The following is an 18,773-nucleotide window of genomic DNA, read 5'->3' on the forward strand; positions in this document are numbered from 1 at the left end:
AGCCGGGGCAGTCCTCCACAGGGAGGTCATCTGGGGCAAGAAAACGCAACCACGGGTAATTTTGAGCAATTTTTGCCCCGCTTCCCGTGTCCCCCTCAAGCTCGTGTTTGTTCCAGCGCTCGCAGGCGCAAACGGGTGAGATGAGCAGCTGCTCGGCAGAGGGGATGGGTTGATAATTGGGAGAAAAAGTGAGTTAGCGTGGGTGCAGGTGAGCGGGACGCCGCAGGAGGAATGGGAGGCTGTAAAGGCGTCAGCGGGAGGCGGAAAACCGGTTATTTGAATTTCAAAGGAGTGCGCCACGGGACGCCTCCCTGGCAGCTCCTCGGGAAATGAAGCGCTGGCGGGATAAGAGGGAAGAGACTAATTTGGGGAGTAGGTGACTAAGGGGAGGGACGGGGAGCAGGGGCCAGCCGTGAAATTTCACAGCGAGAGGGGTCACCTCTGTGACTTTGCCTGAGGGTCCCTTTTGCCCTGAACCCACGGGAACCGTGACCGTTCGGGAATTTAACCCTTTATGGTACCGGAGTGGTCCGTGAGCGTGTCCTATTGGCAAGACCCCGCTCGGAGCGGCGGCCGGAGGGGCACGAAGAGCGGCCCCGGGGGTCAGGGCGGGGAGCTCGGAGTGTGGGACCGCGGGACGGCCGGGTGTGAGTGTATCGGGGAGCACGGAGTGCAGACGGCCGGGAGCGGGCTCCGATGGGGGAGCGCGGTTGCCGGGGGTGGGTCCGGAGCGCGGTTCGGAGCCCGGCGGGGCGCGCCCAGCCCGCGCGGGCCGCGCCCATTGGCCGAGCGCCCCTCCTTCTCCGCGGACAGCCAATGAGACGGCGCTGCTCGCCAGAGGGCGGGGCTCTGACTGGCATCACGTGTGCCTAACGTGCGCTACCGTCCACGCTCGGGTAAGGGCGGTTCGGCTTTTCGCTTGAGCGACACCGGTTTTGACCTATGAGCGTCCAAAGGGGCCCCCCTGGGGCGGGACTCCGACGTGGATTGGCGCGCGCAGGGCGGCGGGGCGGGCTTTGGACGGCGCGGTTGCTATGACGGCCAGCGCCGGGCCCCGCCCGCTCGGGCGCCGCCATCTTGTTGTTGATTCGAGCGGTGGGGAGCGGTGGCGCTGGGGCTCCGCGTTCTGTTGTCCCGGCCGGGCAGGCAGCGCCGGCCCCGTGAGCCGCGCCGGGCGGGGACTGCCCACGGTGAGGGGCCGAGCCGAGCACGCTGCCGTGAAGGGGAGACCCGGGTGCGGCCCCGTGAAGGGAGAGGGGGTGCACGGGCACGGTACCGTGAGCGGCCGGGGTGAGGGGGCAGCGAGTACCGGGATGGGCCTGGAATGGAGGGGTCCGTGCGCGGCCCCGTGAGGAGGGGCTGGAGGGAGCCCGGTACCGTCCCCGTGTGTGCGTGGGTGAGATCCGGCCGCTTTCCCTGCGGGGCCCGCCCGGGGCACGGCCGGGGCGGGGTTCCTGGGCTGGGCAGCGCGGTGCCGGGGCAGGGCCCTGCCCAGCGGGCACAGCGAGCCTCCCCTCCCTTTGTGCCCTTCCTTGCCTTCCACAGGAGCTGCGCGCAGGAAGGAGCTCGGAAACCGCGGCAGTAACATGAAACCAACATGGTGAGGAGGTTGGTGGGACCAGGGGCCCGTCCGTGCTGCCCCCCGGCAGGGGAGGGGTGTGGGTGGCCCCGGGAGCGCTGGCTGCCCCGGTGGGGACATCCCGAGTGCCGGGCACTCCCCCGGGCCCGATGTGCTCGTGGGTCTGCAGACCTGGATCAGGACCAACGTTCCCCGGGGTTTCCAAGGAGGGGTTGAATTAGGGTAGGTGGTACCGACTCCTGTTCGTTTTTTAACTACTCTGAATTTATACTGGTCCTAGAGTCCGTATTCCTTCATTTTTAAGCTCAGCATCAGCCTTCTTTCTTTTTTCTTTTTTTTTTTTTTTTTTTCTTTTTTCTTTTTTTTCCCCCCCCCCCAAGCAATATGCTTTAGTATGTGCTGCCTTTGTAGTTTCAACCTGTCTTGCTCTGTTTTTGCTCCATCTGCTTTTCCTCTCTTCAGGTTCACCTGGCTTATCTTGGTTTTCAGAGCTTCCAGAGCTGGATTCCAAAATTGGCCTTTGCTAACGAAACACTGAATGATGCAGGAATGGTGGGAGCTTGGGTCTCTGTTCTTATTTAATGCAATGTTTTTGTGGTCATTAGGGCTTTGTAATCATAGTTAGTAGCTTGTCTCACAAAATAATATTCAGTAGTGTCTTGTGGAAGTCTCATTGTAGTGAACTGTCACCTGCAGCTGATATGCTGACACTTGTGTGTGCGGTCAGGCTTTTGATAGAGAAAAATAATGGTATTCTTGTTTTGTAACTGAATGAAGTTTCTGATTTCTTTTTTTATAGAAATTCTGTCGGGAGCTTCTTTTTTATAGAAATTCTGTCGGGAGCTTCAAAGTGTTTTAGGATTAGGTGTATCGGTTATTGGATGTTCTCACTGTAACCCTAAATAGGTCTCTCCTAATACCATGTAACAATTCCTTATTATTTAGATTTTGAAGTATTTTTCTGGGTTAGTTTAGCTCTGACTTAAGGTAAGTGCTTTGTTTTGGAGCTGGAAGGAAAGTGGTAGGTTGTAAAAAGATTTAGTTGTGAGCTCGGTAAAGGAAGATAACATTGGGTTACTTTTTCCACTACATCAAATTCTTGTTTTATCAATGTTTTGAACTGTCCCAATGCTAATTTTTCTTTTTCTTTCTTAAAGGGTGTTTCATACCCTCTCAGCTTTTTCAGCACAACCATTTCCAGGTGCATGGATGAACAACCTATTCTATCCTGGTTAGAGCCTGTTAGGCTGATCTGAGATGTCCTTTTTCATGGCCTTGCCTTTGCTTCCTGTCTAGTGAGGACTTTGGGGAGAACAGGGGAAGTGATCCTTAGCTTCTGGAGGGGGGAGCTGATGTATACAACATTATAACATAGGGATCTTTGATGGAAAGAGTAGGATGTGCTGGTGGGACACTCTCCTGGACCCTCTGGTTTTTCATTAGGCCCTCTGTGGTAGTTTTACATGTTTCTTGCATAGAAGAAGGGCAAGTAAGCACAATTATCTGTTGAGATGAGAAAGGGTACAGTTTTTAAGATCTTCTTCTGATCACCAGTTTCATGTTCCATGTGTGGTTTCACAGGTACTTCAGCTCATGCAAGTATAGACTGCAACTCATAGGAGGTTCTTGCCTTGTTGCTTGTGCCTGTGCAGATGAGTATCAGAGTTGCCTACAGACTGATCAAGCTGAAGACAAAATCTCTGTTTTTCTACCCAGCTTTTTGGGTGCTTAAATGATTTTGCATGTGCAGGGGAAATGGGGCTGGAGTGGGGTCTTATCTGAGTTTAGGGTAATCTGCAGTGTGGCTGTGTAAGAGTGCAACAATGTGTTTTTACATTATCTATTTTCTTGTATTTAAATATAATTTTGAACCACATTTTTACGTATATTTAAGAATTAAATGAAACAGTAGTGCCCATGCTTCTCTCCTACTTCTGTGAATCATTGTGTGCCTCATCATCAGGTTGACAGCACTGAGCATGTCCTTCTTATAAAAATATTATAGAAATAAAAATTAGAGGTGCTTTGAGATCACCTTTCTTGGCAAATGATGCAAATCAAGTGACTTGAAAGTTACTCTGTCTTGCATTGTGCGTAGTGAAAAGTTAAGGTTAGAGTAGCAAGCGCTCTGAGGTCAAAAAAGTGCCCAGGCTGGAGTGGTACCTGTGCCCTTAATCAGCTAATTGACCTTTTAACAAGTGTTATGATTTCCTCTTCATGACGCAATTGCGTGTGCCGCTCATCCTATCTGAGCTGCCTGGTTTGTTTCCTTTTCTCCCACAAATATGGAGCTTATTCCTTTTGGGTAAAATGATTAAACTCTGAAATGTGACCTTGTTGAGCTTGACTGGTGTGAGATGAGGAGCCCTGTACAGGCTCAGGGCTATTTGTTGACCATCTGCTTACAGGGCCCAGTCTCTTTGGTCCAGTGGATCACCAAATGCTTGTAAAAAGGTTTGATTGCTTCTCAGATTTCAGTTTTTAGTTAGTTTTCTCCATGCCTAAAGGTTTTTGTGGATCTGGTGAATTCTGACTGGCGTGCTGGGTATGGGGTAGCAGTGACTGTGCTTTTCTTTAGGATAAGAAATGTAGGTGCTGAGTTTGAATTGGATATCCAGAACCCATGCTCTAGAAAGAGGTGTGTCTCTTCCATATGTGGTTGAAATGCAGATACTGAAGCCATGGAAAAATCTGTCAGAGGCCTTGATTATTGCAGTGTAACCCAGACACTTCACTTACTGTCAGTAGATTCCCCCAATTTCTCCATCAGGAATTAGCTTGCAACATGTTGGAGATGTGAGTGTCTCAGTGGAGTGTTGATGCTGGGATTTGTGGTCTCAGAACTCAGTATTAACAAAAAGCTGCAGCCTGGTTTGTTTACTCTTGCATTTGACAGTGTCACATTGTTTTGGTGCTGGGCAGGGTTTAGCATTGAACTTGACTTGCAGAGTTGGTGTGTGGCTCTCTGTTTGGTTGTTTATACAATGGACATGCCTAGGAACAACTGCTTTTATTTCTGACCTCTCAGTCTTTGAGAGGGAATGTATCAAAAACAAGTCCAGTGAGTACGGAGGGTCGCAAGTGAGCTCTAAAATGGGCGAGCTCAAAAAAAGAAGCAAAAGAAAAGAAAATGTGACAGAACCCTCTGCAAGGGTCACGTCAAGTATTTGTGTTACGTGCTGTAAACCGAAGGAGCCCTTCAGCTATATGGAGGAGCAGCTAGCAGTCTCCCCCATTTCTGTTCCTGATGTGACAGGAATGCAGAGCAGGATGCTGGCCAGTGTTTAATATCAGGTCTGTTGCTGGTGTTGTAGGGCTGGTGGGGGGAGGAAGAGGAAGTGTGTGTGTGTGGCTGCTTAGTTTCTGTTTTGCAGGCATCGCCTGTGCGCAGTGTTGTGCTGTGCTGATGTGGCAGCAGCTGTTATTTTTGGCTTTCCCAGTGTGCTCTTCGGGTGGATGTGCTTCCTAATAGATACAGTTTTCTTAATCCGTGTGTTGGGCTGCCTGTGCTTCCTGTGTAGTCCGTGCTGGTGTGAACCACTCTGCAGATGGTACTGAGGTGCAAGTCCTTTGCCTTTATTTATTTCCACAGGCTCCTCTCTATGCATTTTGAGTGGCATTAACTGTGTCATTAATGTCTGAAAGCCTTCTTTGGGAGTAAAGGAATAAGCCTTGCTATTACAGGGCGTCTCTCTATCTGTATAATGTGTCCACAGTAGTTAAAATGGATGCAGTTGTTCTGTTAAAAAATAACATGGAGATAGCTGCCATAATTTTATTAGAAGATCTGTGTCAACCCAATCTGATAAAAGCAGTGAAAGAGGTTATGATGTGGATGTGTCTGTCCTGGTAGGAGCGTCACTACATGTGCTCGGGAGCTGCAGTAGATAAGCTGTCTTTGATTTAGCTTTTGTAGTTAGAAAGGTTATCTCCTTCACCAGCTGTCCTGCTGCTTTGCCAGACACAACCTCCCTTGTGTTGGTGCCTACAACCAGGCCTGTGCAGCTGCTGGGGTTTAATATACTCTGCTTCAGCCTTTCTTCCCTAATGCCCATCCTGGCCTGATGAGGAGCAGTCGTGGATCCTGCTCTGCTCCGTGGTTGGGAATTTTCAGCTGAGGGTAGCTGAGGCAACTGGGGACAGGGTGTCCCCCCAGCCCAACTGGTGGGTTTGGTGAAGAGCATCTGTCAGAGCCCGCAGGAATGAGTGAGAGCATTGGCATCCTGAAAGGAACTTGTGAATTCCAGTCCCAGTCTCTAGGGAAGGCATGCTCTCAAACATTCTGAATTGACAAGCAAGTAAAGATCTAAATAAAAGCTAATTTAGGACTTGCTAACACATTTCCATACATCATTTTGCAGGCTGACTTGCTTCTGGGGTCCTGCTCCCTCTTGATTGTGAGAAGTTGGCTCCATATTCCAGTGACTGCTCAGCCAAAGGAGCTTGGGTGACATCTCCAAGGTGACTTTTTTGTTTTGCTCAGAATACATATGCAGCCACCTTAGAGATGCAAAGAGAAATAAACTGCTTGCTCTTTACCTCTCCCTTTGTAATTTTACCCTTCAAGTAAGAATATGTAGATATAGTTTGTGAGAAGGTGTTTTGCTCTTATCTTCGAAGGACATGGCAGGAGCAGCCAGGTAAGTGCACTAGCACAGAGTCCTGTTCATTCACCAAATCAGTGTCAGTTCTTTGTAATGAGAACTACAATTCCAAGATTTGGAGGCTCACTCATACTTTAGGTAATTCTGACCATTTAAGTGGCTGATTTGCAGCTGAATCACCTTACAATGATTTCAGAACTCTTTATCTGCTTTTTTCCTTTCTACTCTGAGGTTAGTTTGCTAAAGCTGATACGGCTGGTCTGATAGTCTTTCAGTTTCAAAGAAGTTGGCTGGTGCTGTCCTGAATTTGGAAGAAAGTCAATCATACCTGTTTTTCCCCCGCTCTTTATCAACAAAGATATGACTCAGTATACCTGTGGTATAAACAGACTCAAATGACCTTTGTTTTCTTTAGACGTGGTGTGTTTCAGTTGTTGTCACGCAGTTCAGTTTCCTGGTGGGGAAGCCCCTGACCTGTGAGGGTAATGGTCTTACAAGGTTTGAAATGCAACAGGCAATGACTGGAGAAGCTGAGCTCCACAAGTATCTTCCTGGGGCAGGGAGAGGAGACACCTTGGTGCCTTCTCTTCAGGGCATTTGCCTGTGTCTCTCACTGCTGCCTTAAGTACTGATCTAAAGCTAAACTACTGTATAGCTTCCATATTCTGTTCTGACATTTCTCTTTTCTTTCCCCCCCCCCCGCCCAGTTCTATGCTGAGTTGCTTTTCCCCCATTTTTTTTTAATTTCTAATTTAATTTTTAATTTTTTTAATTTTTTTAATTTTTTAATTTAATTTTGCATTAATGCAAAATACCATGTGATCTTTAATTCCAATTAATGTTGTTCCATTGTCGGTATCAAAGTATTGTCGAGCATTTCCAAAAGTGAGGTTAGAAATCTTAAAAAGGGCACAAGAAGATAGGACTGGCTGTTTGTTCTGTGTCCTTTGACAGTACTGTCTGAGCAGCTTAAGCACGTGTGGGGAGCAGTCATGATCTCATTACAGCTAACTATAGGCGATAAGCAGCTTTGAGCACCAAAATCAGTGCACCACCGAGTGCAGATGTCAGGGAGTTATTTAAAGCAGGAAGGATTTGGGAGAGAAGCCTGGGGGCTGCACAGTCCCGTGTCTTACTCAGTGTCTGAATCAAGCCATCGAGTAACCACCATGAAATTGCTGGAGCTATTGCAGAAGATGAGATGTGCTGCTCTCATGTTGGTTTGTTGGTTAAAAAAATAGCAAAGTCCTTGAGCTTTGGAAGACCCTCATAGCACTGCTGCTTGGTGAAAGGTTTATTGCACTTTTCCAAGCTGTGGTCTCATTATAAAGCTCTATATATAGTCTTCTGTGACACATCTGAGGAATAGACCTGTTGAATTCACGGGAGTTGACTCTGATCCCACAATACAGAAATAAAAAGAACTTTCAGCTTCAGTCTTTTGAGTCTGTCCCAAAAGAATTGTTGAAGCAGTCTGAAGCTCAGTTTGTGTTGAAACAATACATATGCAAGGTTTTTTTAGGTAGTTTCTTAAACACCCCCATGCTTCCTGTAATAAAACACACATCATGTTCGTCTCAAAGATGTGGATTTTACTTAGATTAAATGTACACTGTATAAAATGTTTATGGATCCCCTGTACTTTTGCAAATAATGGAGTGGTTTGCTTTATTTTCCATTAGAACCAGATATTGTAAGTGTGTTTTCTTATGCTGTGCAGTTGGCATTTCCTTTACTTGGGCATAAATCTTTTTTATGTAATTGAGGTCTTAATACTTCATGGTTCTTACCACAAGTGTTGACCTGAATACACTTACTAAAATTTGACAGTAAGCTAAATGTGAACCAATAAGCATTATCAGGCATGCTTTATGCATCTTTTATTTTTACAGAACTGAGGAAAATAACTCTATTTTAATCAGACTGAGTAGGTATCACTGTTGTGCATCATGCAGAGTCTGAATAGTTTTCACTTTTCTTCAGGTGCTCTGCACACTGTTTTTGTTTTTGTTTTTTTTTTCCTGTGGTAACAACACTTGGGGGTTTCTGTTTTTACCCTTAATTATTCTTAGCTTTAGTTAAGTAAGATCACAGAAATTTCCATTCCTGTGGTCTGTGTGTTAGTGATGTAGCATCCTTAGTACTGACATGTCCAATGAATTTCAGCAACTTAGAAAACAACCTTTTGACAATTTGGTTCATATAATGACAAAATCCAGTAGTCTTGAAAATTATTTCTCATTTGTGAATGCAGCTTGACTCAAATATTCCTAGTTAAAATAGTTAAGGGTATTGTATCATTCACCAGCCAAAAGTGAACCAAGGTCTTTATTCACTGCAGCTAAAATATCTTCCTAAAACCTGGCAATTAAAGATCACAGGTTAGATGGTGAACTGTTTGAGACTTTGTTTTTGGAGTTCATCCCATGGTGATATGACAACTAGAAGAACATTCAAAGCCTTTTAAGAATTCTGCCAAAGATCAGTGTCCAGTGGTAGTGATCTTGCCAGGTTGTGTGAGTGCAAAGCACTTTGTTTCAGGTTTCCTGACATTTGCAGTTTTTCTTTATAATTCTCAAGGAAGAGAACTCTGTGTTATTTTCCACTCATAATACTTGTTATTTTGTGTTTTTCAGCCTGAAATGATAAGCTTTTGGCACATGTTATCACACTGTATTGATCTGGAAGAGAAAATGAAAGGGAAATTGGCTTTCCCCAGCTGTATACAGCCCGTGATGTATTGTGGCTGTGAGAATACCTGTGATTTAGCAGACTGTTATTTTGTAGAAAAAAAACCCAAACCAACCTGCACATGGCCTTGCAGTGTCTTTAGGAGAATCTAAAGTGTGAAAAACCAAGGTAGCTGTAATACACTTGAGAGAGGCTTTGCTGTTAAAAACAAACTTGCTGCAATTTTTGTGACTTCCAGATGAGCGTGCTTTTTTAGCATATGGAGCAAAAAATTTTTTTATGTACATGCAGGTGTTCCATTTAATTATCTACAAACCAATTTGACATATCAGGTTTAACATACTTTTTGTGCTTTGGCTTTACATCTCTTACATAACCAATGGCCTCAGCTGTTGTAAGTGGCACACTAGAAAGCCTGTTGGAAGGAGCTTTCAGATCCACTTCAGCAGCTTAACATTTAGATAAGGTATTGGGAATTTGTGACCTGTGGAGTGTTTACTGGGACTCGTTTACGACTGCCGCAGTGAACAGGAAGTTAAATCTATAGGCTTTGTTTGTCTGATTTTTCATTTCCAGTGAAGAGGAAAAGTTTCTTGTTCTTTCAGACAGAGCTGTTTGATGTGGTAGAACATTTCAAGGGGCCTGCTGCCCTGGGTTAGTGTATAAGAGAATAATAATGGAGGTTTGGAATATTAAAGGTCCCTTTGGAAGGTGCTTGAGAAATACAGTGGAGTGAACTGTGTTCAGGGTGCCCTTCTTGGAAATCTCCTTTTGCAAAGCCAAGTTACATTGGATCCCTTGGAAGTGTGAGGTTTACTAGAAGAAGATACCAAAGGATGGTTGTACTGGCTCCTGATGAGGTAAAATCTTGCAGACATTTTTAAATGCTAGGTTTTGGGTTTTGTCCTTCAGAACATGTAGCACCTTGCTAAGCTTGAAGTTGTGATTGTCTGACTCATGCATGTGTCTCCTGAGAAGACAGCTTCAGGTTCAGATTGTCTTTCATTTCCACTCAGCTGGCTGGGCCTCCTGTTAATTTTTTGTCCTTTACCTTCCAGAACATGCTGCAAGCCACAAAACAACCCCAAGGTATTTTAACAGCTTTAAGATTTTTCAGTACGATTGAAAGCCTTGCAGATTATGCTGATCCTCAGGAGAGTTACAGGATAACAACAGGCCCAGATCAAAATCCCCTCCATGACCCTGGGTTGTGTGTTGTGTGTTTTCTGCCATATTGAAGGGTTGAGAGTATCCTTGTGTGAAATTCTGTTTAGAGTTTTACCTAGTTTCAGAGGAAACGACTACATTAGCTTTCAGTCCCGTCAGATACTATATCATATATTCTACTTAAGCACTAGATTTAGTGCGCTGTCTTTGTCTAAAGTATGTTTGCCATGACAGACCTCATGATTTCCCGTTCCTAACATCAAAAATTAAATGTTGCCTTTATCCTTGAATTTTCCATGGCATTATTTACTTTCTTGCAGCACTTACATTGAGATTTTTCTCCCCTGACCTAGAGCTTGTTTTTTTTTCCTCTTTCCTTTTCAGTGTTTTTAGTTTGCCCTTTTTTAGTGAGTTGACAGTACAAGAGAATATACTGTATATAAGAATGTACCTTCCATTGCTATTTTCTCATGGAGAAAAAAACACAGTGAAATGTCCATTTGAGAAGTTATAGCTCATGTTTTCTTGCCTGTGACCCTCAAGGGTCACCTACGTAGGAAAATTAAACCGGTATCAAGTAGGGAGCATGGATTTGCAACGTGATTATCTGGCTTTAACTCCCTGTGGATGTGCTTCTAAGGCTGTTTCTGCTACAACTGCTTGGGACAGCTGCATTAATCAGCATGTTCATCCTCACCTGGTGAAGCTCTGACAGTGGAATCCCTTAATGTAGATGCAGTGACAGTGATAAAATTACACTTCTAAGGTAAAGCTTGTTTTGCTGAAGGTGTTGAGAAGGGAAAGTGTGTTTTATTTGTCATTGTGAGTAGCACTTTTTTCGAGGAAAAACAATCAGATAGAAAAATGGGGGCCCAAAATATGTCTTTTCTAGCTGAACTACTTTTTTCATTGCCAATATAAAGTTAGAAAGAGTTGCAGCAAGAGAAGAGGGCATATCTCTCGGTTGGGCATAGAAGATTTTACCTATCTGTGCAAACCTTGGTATATTTATTCTAGCATACTCGAAATTACAGGGCAATCTGCAATTCCATTTTCTTATACAGTAAATTAAGTGGTGTCCTGAGCATTGGTATAATCTCGAGTATTTTTAACTGACTGCCTCGCATTTCTCTGACGTTTTTCAGATGTTTAGGAAAGCCCCAAATTTTGTTTAGTATCCCTGTCTCAGAATTACAGTAGCAGAACAAACCACTAGGTAACAACTGCTCCTTTTGGCAAAAGAATTTGTGTGCCAGGGTGAAGCGAGCTTGTTTGGATAATCTTGCTTTTACTTAAATCTTTCTGTTGGGCTGATGTGCTCCTAGACTGACTTTCTGTTTCTGCCATATGAACAGAAAAGTTGCTCAAGGATTTGTATCTTCAGCCAAACAGCACCACATTCATTCAAATCAGGTGCCCTAATTTGAATCCATATTAACAAAACCAATTCAGTTGTTCTAATTCTTTAGATTTTGAGAATTTTAATTACCAGGCAAGACTAAGTTGAAAAGAAGTGCAAGGTGATCATGAAAAGTGAAATTATTGCCAAACTTCTGGCTTTAAAATATGATATAGAAGTAGCAAGGTAGGAACAATTTATTTGACTTTCTGAAAAGCTGTTTTTCTGCTGGCTGAAGTACACAACTGGATGGTTTTACCAACATCATGGAAACATTCAGTGGAAGCATCAAAACCAGTAGCCTATTCCTGGTTCTTTCCTTTCCATTTGGGTAATCTCAGGTTATCTAAAAGCTAACTAAAATAACCAAATCAAACAGAGCACTTTGCTGACCTGTTAAACTTTAGCAGAGAGATGTAAGAAATGCTGCGTTTCTCCTGGTTTTAAGTGTTTTACCAGTGTTCAGACGCAAGTTGTACTGTCTGATAAAACTGCAGAATGCCATTAAGGACAACCTGCCAAATAAATGTGTTTTCTGCTTCCCCATGTAGAAAAAGATGAGTGTAGCTGAAGCAAAACATTTGTTTAGCTTTGTCTTCACAGTTAGACAGAGAAAGAGAAAATTCTGATGCACATGCCCCTCCACTCACTCTCAAATGCTGTTGTAACTGCCAAAACGCCCTGGTGTATCTCTGTCTGCATATGTGAGATTAAAGTCCTCTTGGGTACTGAAATTCCAGCTCACATGAGGCTGTGAAGCTGTTAGTGCCTTGCATTCCATGGAGGGGTAGGTGGAGCTTAGGCAGACAACATGTTAAACGGCAGACTGTTAATCTTTTTGTTCAGAGCTGCTGTTTGTGTATCACGTCCAATTTTGGCAGAACATCCTCAGTCGGGATGCTGCTCTGATGTGATCTGGTGGTGACAAGAGGTAGAACTCAAGCCATGGCTGAGCAGATGTTTAATTCTGGCCACAGAAGTGAGAAGATGAGTGTAGTACCAGTGTTTGCTTGTTTGGGTCTTAAACTCATTCTTTAAAACAGGAGTTGTACTGAATGGACATTGCCACAGATTTTCTGAAGGCAGAGTTCCTGCAGTCCCCAGCTCCTTTAAGAGAGCCAGTTGCTTGGAATCCCACTGTTCATTTCCATATAATTAATTCTCAGGCTGCTCAGAAAAAGGGCAACGTATAGATCTGAGGATGAGATGGATCAGAGTGGTGTCACAGCCCACAGTGTATGATAGGAATTGTAAAGCTGCTTTACAGTGAGCTTGAAGTGAACCAAATCAAACACTGGTTTACAGAGACCCTAAGGGTGCGATTAGCTGGCTTGTGATGGTTCTTTGTGGCAAGTCTGTGTTTAGTTTTGATGCATAACTCTTAGGCTTGATGGGTTTAAATCTATATGTTGTCCTAATTCCTAAGGAAACAAAACATTTGTGCTGCTTCCTGAGTACTGGAGCCAGCTTCTGCTCCTTACCAGCTGACTTTGCTCTCCCCTCCCTTTGCACAGGATGTGTTGTTGTTCACAATGTGCTTTTTGGATGAAGTGTCTGGATCTTGACTGTGGGGTCAGTCTCTTCAAGATGAGAAACATTTCCCTTCACAGATCCTAAATGGCTGCTTACCAGTAGCCATGCTTTGAAAATTCCCTTCTCCTTGTCCCAGGTGGGAATGGGATGTGGGGTCTTGGTTCAGCAAGAAACTAATGTAGTCTACAGGCAAAACAAAGACAAAGGAAAAGTGTTCGAATATCTGGCTAAGCTTTCTGAGCAGAATATTGCAGGAGTGTGCTCTGAAGGTAAAGAGGAAAGTGCAGCTTCTTTTTTTAAGCATTACAAAATGGAAAACTGCACATATAAACAGCAGTGTGATGTTCTCCTTGTTAGCAGTGGTAGGAAGAGGCAGGTGGGAGAACTTTTTTGCCTCTGCCCCTAATGAGGCTTGTTTGTCTTTTGCATTTAAAGTCTCAATATAAATAAGTCACTGCAAAGGGATTTTTGCTTAAGTCAGGTCTCAGTCAGCAGCTTAATAGAATGTGGTTTCTATAACTCACAGAGAAGGTTTTTGAGCAGTTAATATGTATCATGCAAGTTTTGCTGCAGTTGCTATTTTTTTCTTTACTTTCTTCTTTTATTAATTTGGGGCTAGTAAGTAGCTGAGTTACAACATTGGGGTAGAGGACAGGGAGCCTGCATTGCGCATCTGCATCGTGACCTAAGGAGTGAATCAGCTCAGTCATAACAGTTGAGCTGTAGTGAGTTCTCCGGCCATTTTCTGGCAGGCAAGAGTTCTTGACAGTGGCTTCAGTGTATGGGTGAAGAAAATCCAGTTTGAGTCTGCCTCTGCTGCTGCAGGAGATGCATTTAATAACATCCCTGTCTTTGCTGAAGGGACACTAAGCTCGAGGCAAAGATCTTTCTGGGGTTTTTTGTTGTTGTTGTTTGCCCAAGTAAACAATTCTATCCTTGGAAGAAGCTACCGAAGTTTTCAAATCCATGTTGTTCCCAGAAGGGGGCAGGGGAGACTTGCGAGTTGTGGAGTTTGATAAAAAGTACTTTTGTTTGTTGTTGTGGCACTTGTGTGCTGGCTCTCAGGCACAGCAGGCACTGCTGCTGCCCTGGCAGTGGGAGCGTGGCACGATGAGACGCCTGCTCAGTGCCGGAACCTGGGCTGAAAGTCTTCCATACCTTGGCTCTCCTTTCACTTGGGGAGCATTGCAGCAGCTCAGAGTTCTCTCTCCTGCAGTTCCCCCTCATTGACACACTGAAATGATGTGCATGTTAAAGCCATGAGAGAATGGAGTCATCATAAAACATCTCCATTTCTGTACTAAGAGCAATCAGGAGAGCTGGCATCTAAGTGTGTGAAATCTTAGTTCCTTATTCTGTCATCTAGATTTTTATTCTTAGTTAAAGCTGGAAAGAAGCTTCTTCATGCAACTTTTGTAGAGGTTTTTTTTTTTTTTTTTTTTGGGGGGGGGGGGGCGCGGGGGGTCTAGGTTTGCTCTTTACAGACTTAACTTCCATTTGCAAAATACACTTAGCCTGGCCAACAGTGAGGAGGAGATTGTTTTGCCAAATGTTTTAGAAATGGGGTCATTCAACTCGAGCAAGTTTGTTTTATGTCTGCAAAGTGACCTGGGGTTTCTTTGACAACCTGGAATACAGACAGAATAAACTTGGCCATGTTAGTCCGCATTTCTGTCTTGGAAAGGGGGAAGCAGCTGCTTTCTCACTGGAAGTGCCTTTTGCAACATTTGTTGTAATTTTGACATAACTTCTACCTTTACACTGGCAGTCAAAGGGTAAACGAAGACTCTGCTAAATAAGGGGGCTTGGATGAGTGATGCACAGACTTCCTTGAGGTATTTGGTGGTTTTTATGCTTGAGTGAGTCTTCAGTTACAAGGTGTCCTGGCTTTTGTGTCTAGAGAACAAGGTTGAAAGAGGAACCAGCAGTCAGAAGCAAATGGAAACAGTGTGGGATTACTTGAGAGAATTGGAGCCATGGGACCCAGTGGGGCTGTGGTGCCAGTCTTGGTCATCTTGGAAATGTCACAGGGATGCTGACACATCTCTGATCACCTATCTTCAAACTAGGCCCAAAGGGTGGTCAGTCTCACTTGAGTCCTGGGGACAGTCACGAGTCAGATCCTGTTGGTACACAGGACCAACTTTTCCTTTCCTGTGTGAAACATGTAAAGGAATGTGACTAGGAACAGTTAGTATGGATTTACGGACTGTAAGTTGTGTCTGACGCACCTCATTGTCTTCTGTGATCAAATAATCGGATTTGTGGATGAGAAAGAGCACTAGAGGCCATTTAGCTTGAGTATGCTGGGTGTTTTGACATTCTCCCACAGTGTTCTTGTATGCAAGTTGGGACATTACAGACTGGATGGGTGGAGTATGAATTCAAGCACATCAGGGAATTCTGAAGAGTAAATGGAGTCAGACGTGGATGAACGGGTGATTCATAGAGCTCTTTCCACACAGGACGTTAGCTTCTGAAAGTAGGCTCTTAATCAGTCTTTTTTTTCCCTCCTGAATGTCATTCTTTGCCAGAATGTGATAAGAGTGGATGCAAGACAGTATTTAGGAGGCTGTCTGGTTGAAATTCATCAGTCTGGCTCATTATCAGTGTAGAAGATTAATCTGTCTTTTCTTGGGAAGAAGTAGGGGAGGTTCACATGAATGTTCTTCAAGATTATCTTGTTTTGTTTTTCATTTAGTCACGTGTGTCCGTGATTGGCACTGAATTGTAGTTAAATACAGTACATGGTAGTTTTGGAGATTTTAGTCATACCTAGGGAGAATGTGTTTGGAATGCTGCAAGGTTAGTTTGAAAAGAAGAAAAACCATCAGTCAAAACAAAGTAATTTTGTTTTCAGTGGGTTACGGCTTCTTGGGATTTAACAAACTTGTTATTATAAGAGGCAATCTGGAGACTTTCTGTATCTAATGTGCACTTTGAATTCTCTTCAGTGTTCCTAAGATACTGTGGTGCATCTGATAATCTTTTCAGGATTGCCAGTCTGAAAAGAATACTGTTTCATTAGATCTGGTCGGGCTAAGGTCTATATACTTATGCCCAAGGAACTGTAATTATAAAATTCAGTGTATGGTGTTTGCTTTGGGATTTTTTTTTTTCTTTCCAATACTGCTATTACTGCCTTGCTGCAGCCAGTGGTATGCATTGGAATTAAGAATTCAGTTTAAGCTTTCAAATGTGGTAGCGTGCTAAATTAAGGTGCCAGTTATGAGCAAAGAGGTTAATGGTCTTACATAATGCTGGTCTTGAGGTTTTTTGCTACTGCAGAATCAAAAACGGCAATTAGGAGTTCCTTTTTTGTCCTAGTTGTGTATTTTTCTGTGGGGATCTATTATCTGCAGCAACTGACTTTCTAATCAGAGGTATTTTTTCTGTTTTAAAAGCATCATAATTTGAAAGTTGAGAACCATACTAAAAATCCAAGTTCACCACAAGCTGCTTACATTTATCTTTCATTTAGTGGTCTCTTGGAAAGCTACAGATCATTCTTACTTTATCAGAACTGCCTAAGGAATGTCATTTTAGCTCCTCTGTGTTTATGGCTTTTGTAGTAATTCTTCATGGGTCCAGCTCCTTACGGCTTTTGTGTGTCTCTGGTTAACCCTGTGGCTTCTCTGTGCAGTTACTGGTTAAAACTCTTTTAACTCTTGGCTGCACTTTGCTCTTGCACTGTGTAGTCTGAAACAGTCAAAACCACAGAGCGTCCTTACAGATGCATCTGAGATCTTCTCTTGTGTTAGCCAGTACTTTTTTTTTTCTTTCTTCTGAGAACACTTTGCCATTTGTCCCAAATGGGAGCTGACCATGTCCATTAGATTTAGCTTGTGTCTAATCTCATCCTAAATCTCCATTCACAGAGATATTGGCAGTGTGTTCCTTCCTGTTGAGGTTTCCCTTTGTGTCTAGTCTCACAGATTTTTGTAACTGTGGAATACATAATGCATTGTAATTTTGAGTGCCTTATGAAGAAAAAATATGTGTTCACCTCTGTGGCAGTATGGATTGCTTTACATGTGTGCACTGTCAAGTGGCAAGGGGAATGATTGCTGGTTATGTTGTCTAGGGAAGACTCAGGATTTGCTTTGTAGACTCCATTCAGAAGTGTCTAAATGGTGTCTTGTTGGAAGGTGAGAAACACCCAGAAGAACAGGGGGAAAGTTGTCCTCAGATTCTTGGTGTCTGATGTCTGTGAAAAAGAAGGATTTATGTAACTGAATGTGCTGCATTCTGTTCTTTGGCTTCCCCTCTGAGGTGCCAGCATGTTCTTGCAGGGCATTGCTGTTTTCACTTCCTGACAGCCCACCTGGGCTTAGTGCCTGCTGAGGCTCTGCTTCAGTGCATGAGCTGAGGAGCTGTGAACCACATCCACTAGACTTGCCCTAATTTTTTAGCATACGATGATCTCTGCTTTTCAGTCTTTCTTTGCTGAAATGTCTGCTTCCAGGGTAGTCAGCAGCCTGCATGTGCAGATAAGCTGAACTGGGATTTGAGCAGGAAAGCACTAAGCAGGTCTGCAACTGGGTGTGACAGCACAAAGAAGAGTCCCCTCCAAACATCACTGGCTGTGGCTTTCCCTACTTGCATTAGAGATTCCATTAAAAGTCTGATCTTTGAGCAGCAATCTTATAAATTTTTCTAATATCTCTCTGCTGATAGCAATGAGGAGACAAGACACAGTATTAATGTGTAATAACAGTGGGCTGGTAGCTGAGCAGAAGTCTCCCAAGGGTAGGATTCACAATCCTCTTAAAGGAGAGGAGAATCAGAGGCTTTGGGAGGTCACCTTTTGCAAGGAGAGAAACAATCCCTGTGCAAAGCTCTGTTGCCTCTGTGATCAATTCCTCTCCCATTTTCATATTTCATCTCACAGCAGCAGAAAATAGATCTAGATGAATCCTGCAAGATCTTGACCCCTGTAAAACTCCCACTGCCTCAGGTTTGACTACCTGCCAGAAGACAGCTGTGTGTATATGGGTTGATAATCTTGTGTGACAGGGTTATGAAGTCTCACTGTACAGAGATACTGGTCTGTTCCCCATGAGACACTTTGATCTAAAGGGGACAGCCACGTGCCTCTGCTTAGCTGTTCTGCAGCTTAACTGTAGTTTTACCTTTGCCTTATTTTGTTGCACCTGTGTTTTTATTGTGTTGGAGAGTTGTGAGAAATTCAGATGTCTAAATGCAGTCCTAAATGACAGCTTTACTTATGTATTACTTAAATTTCCTTAATGTTTAAAACCCCTGTAATATGTGTATTTGATGTTTAAAGTGCAGTACTTTCAGTGTTAGTGACTGTCAGCAGCCAGAAATTTATTAACTTCTTGCTTGTAATTTATGATATTTTAGTGATGTGTCGGGACAGAGATGTAGCATTTGCTCATGAACTTAGTGTTTTCCTTGAAAGACCTACTTTTTTTGTAAGATTGTCCAAATACAATGGAAACTTGCTGCTTCTTCAAGCAACAGCCACAACTTAATCTCTGAATTTCGGAGGAGTGAATTCTGCATGACTGTGGCCCAGACTGTTCTTTAAGTGTGCTGTCCTCCACATGGCAGCCAGATGGCAAGTAAAAACTGAATTTCCTGAATCTCTGAAGCAAAGCTGGCCCTTGAAGGAATCCCCAATTTGATGAATGCAATGTCCAGAGTTAGGTATTACAAGCAGTGATGAGAGCTTGCTACAGCAGATACTGATCCTGAGGATGTGAGGCTAAAGTTATGAGACATACCTTAGTGCAATTCTCCTGAGGAGAGCCTACGATGTCTTTACCCTTGAGGA

At 43.8% G+C, this 18,773-nt stretch overlaps 1 protein-coding gene across 6 annotated transcripts in view; it reads left to right on the top strand.

The window, feature by feature from the left end:
* Positions 1 to 1,028: 1,028 nt before the first annotated feature.
* IP6K1 (inositol hexakisphosphate kinase 1) overlaps positions 1,029 to 18,773 on the top strand; it is a 37,255-nt gene continuing 19,510 nt past the window's right edge. The window contains exons 1-3 of one of the 6 annotated variants that reach the window (XM_083869148.1): positions 1,029 to 1,190; positions 1,546 to 1,600; positions 5,941 to 6,040. The gene's annotated coding sequence lies outside the window, so the exon portion shown is untranslated. Of the gene's footprint in view, positions 1,191 to 1,545; positions 1,609 to 1,650; positions 1,802 to 5,940; positions 6,041 to 18,773 lie in introns of those variants that run through there. The other 5 variants (XM_083869144.1, XM_083869143.1, XM_083869147.1 and 2 more) reach the window with 5 other exon arrangements.

The sequence above is a fragment of the Zosterops lateralis genome (assembly GCF_965231275.1).
Source record: "Zosterops lateralis genome assembly, chromosome: 11".
Classification (NCBI taxonomy): domain Eukaryota; kingdom Metazoa; phylum Chordata; class Aves; order Passeriformes; family Zosteropidae; genus Zosterops; species Zosterops lateralis.